The sequence below is a fragment of the Chinchilla lanigera genome, unplaced genomic scaffold, assembly GCF_000276665.1.
Source record: "Chinchilla lanigera isolate Chin_1 unplaced genomic scaffold, ChiLan1.0 scaffold00051, whole genome shotgun sequence".
Taxonomy (NCBI): domain Eukaryota; kingdom Metazoa; phylum Chordata; class Mammalia; order Rodentia; family Chinchillidae; genus Chinchilla; species Chinchilla lanigera.
The window spans coordinates 5,118,706-5,121,854 of NW_004955452.1; positions in this window are offsets into that span (position 1 = coordinate 5,118,706).

Genomic DNA, 3,149 nt, shown 5'->3' on the forward strand with positions numbered 1-3,149 from the left:
TGGCCTTGAACTCACTATGTAGTCCAAGCTGGCCTTGAACTCAAGACAATCCTCCTCTCTCAGCTTCCCAAGTTCTGAGATTACAGGCATGCACTGTCACACCTGGCTAGTAAACCCTAATACAGATTTTATTACAGAGAAATGGGGTTGTTACTGTGATGCTGTCTGACCATGTGGTTCAGATGCCTTTGGAACTCATTTGTGAGAGAAGTTTGGAAAGGTTTGAAGATGCCAAAGATGGAAAGAAGTGAGAAGAAGTTTGGAAAGGTTTGTAGATGCTGGAGAAGGAGCCCTAAAATGCTCAAAGCTGAGCTTAATGGGAGATTCTGGTCAGTGCTCAGAAGACTAGAATGCTGATTTTTAAAAAGACAGACTGTAAAGATCAGGTCAGGAGGTTTCAGTTGGAAAGAAGGACTACTTGGTAACTGGACTCCAGACAATATATGTTATGCTCTGGCAGAAAATTTGTCTACATTTTGCTCATGTCCTGAGACTTTGTGGGAGATTGACATTAAAGGTGGTAGACTAATTGATTTAGTGCAGGAAATTTCAAGGCAGCTCAACATTCAGACTGGAGCATGGATACTGCTAGCTGCCTTTAGTGAGATTCACATTGTGAAACAAGAGCAAAATGAAAAAAAAAATAAATTTTCAGTTTTCCCAGAAAGAAAGAGCTGGCAAAGTTGGAGTAGAGGATAGCTTGGTTACTGAAAAGATTACGATTAAAAAGAAGCCAAGTACTTTACAACAGGACAAGAGCAAGATGCTTTGAGGGCATATAAGGAATCAGCAAGACCCCATCTTCACAGGCTAAGACTTTGCTTTGAGAGGAGAGCCCCAGAGCACCTGCTGGAGAAGGGCCAAGTAAGGAATTGGTTCACACTGCTCAGCCTTCCAGGCACTCGAGGCCACTGCAGCCATGATTCAAGGGGGCCTGGATACTGCTTGAACTGGCAGCAGACCTTGGTACCTCGTGGTGCTGGTTTCACAGGCACACAGAATGCAAGAGTTGTGGGTTCAGGAAGGCTTCCATCCAGATTTCACAAGTAGACCTGAGAGTCCAGGCAACGTGTCCCTAAAAGGGCAATATGTGAAACTGTGAGATGAAGCCAAAAGTATAGTGGAGACCTAAGGAAACTGGAGATGCCAGAAAAGTGGAATTTTTGCTGAGAAAAGCAGCAGGAAGTGAACAAAGCCACCCTAAGAGAAATGCTATGACAACTGCAACAACAAGTGCTATACAGTGAAGCTGCCTAAGCTGTTGTAGGTCACATCTTTGCCCAAAATACTGGACATGAAGCTATAAAATTTAGTGTTTGCCTTCCTGCGTTTTGGTCTTGCTTCGGTCAAATTCTTTTCTTTTCTTTTTGGTCTTTTTTGAGACAGGGTCTCACTAGATAGTTCAAACTGGCCTTGAGCTCACTTTCTAGGCCAAGCTGGTCTCAGACTTGCAACAATCCTCCTGCCTCAGCCTCCCAAGTGCTGGGATTACAGGTGTGCACCACCATACTGAACAATAATGTAATTAGTTAGATCTAAAATAATTCTCAAAGCTTCACGTGTTTGGAGGGTGATTGGATTGGGGGGCATTATAGTTGGCTCACTTGTAGGAGTAGGATCTGGTCAGAAAAGATGCATTGGGGATGTGCCCTGGAAGGGTATGTCTTCTTCATGGCTCCCCACTTCACAGTCTGCTTCCTGGTCACCATTAGTTGAGCAACTTTCCTACACCCAGACCCTTCCACCAGGCCTTCCTGCCTTGGAGCTCGCGACTACTGAGTGGATTGAAAATGTGAGCCAGTTATGAGTGTCTGGTACTCTGCCTCAGTGACAACAAAGTGACTAAGATGGTGAGTGAGTAGTGAGATGCTAATGGCAGGCAGGTGCCCTGGGGGCAGTGAGGAGAGGCTTTCCATCCTCCTGGCTGGGGAGGTGAGAGAAGGTTTCCTGCATCCCAGCCAGAATCTGAGAGCTCAGCAGAGATTCTCCAAGATAAAGGGAGGGAGAGAGAGTTCTGGGCAGAAAGAGGTAAAGGCACAAAACCCGAAGGCAGGAGGGAGCCTGGCAAGTTGGTAGAATGTAAGGAAGTTCCAGAGTCCTGGTGAGGGTGGGGAGAGTGGAAGAGGCATGGAAATGATGAGCCATGGGCGGGCATGGTGGGCTCAGAAGGATCTGAGTTCCATTACGACTGGAAGGGCTGCAACTAGATCACATATCTGCTCACCAGTGTTTCTACACGTCCATCTTCCCCCTGGGAAGTTTGTCACATCCAGCATCTCTTGTCCCAGTGATAAATACTATTCACTTAATATTTTACTCAGTATTTACTTGAAGTGTTATGAATGGATAATCCTATTATAATACTATCACTTTACTTAGAGACAGACAGTCACTTCAAGAGCAACCCTTTGTGACACTACATTCTCTTAATTTGGTCATGCACCCAGAGTCACAGTAAAACAGAACCTAGTTAAAACTGATATGACATTCATGGCCTGCCCAAGGCTCTGGATCCCCAAATCTATTGCCTCTTATTAATGAGGGCTATTAAAAGTGTCAGTGAGGTGTTGGACACGGTGGCACCAGATGGAAATTTCTCCTTCGCTTATGTGATCTTGAGATTCAAAGGGGACTCGAAAGGGAATGCGTCTCTTGCTGCATGATCGGGTGTTACTTCAAGCTGTGTCTGGATTCCTCCGTGACTGTGTAGTAATTTCGGTGACTGTGTAGAACAGTCTCATATGTAACCAGTGGTACAATTTCCACACATAGAGAAACTCACTGCAACCTTCCCAGGTGTCTTTGGGCAGGGAAACCAAACATGCTAATCCACCAAATTTTACTCTGTCCCTCCGCTTATTGTAAACTGACCTGCTTACCCACCACCCCATGCACCTGCCCACCCACATGCCCACCCTCTTCTTGCTCGTTCACCCTCTCACCCACAAATCCACTCACACACCCACTTGTTCTCCCGCCTCACATGAGTATCCCTCCCCCCAGAAGTATGCGGATCACTGTCTCCACCCAGCGACTCTCCTAGACATTCCCTCTCCCTGTTTGTCCACCCATGATCCCACATATTACAAACCCATTCTTAGTGTTTGACCCCCTAATCCTCCTATTCCTTTTTTTTTTTTTTTTAATGT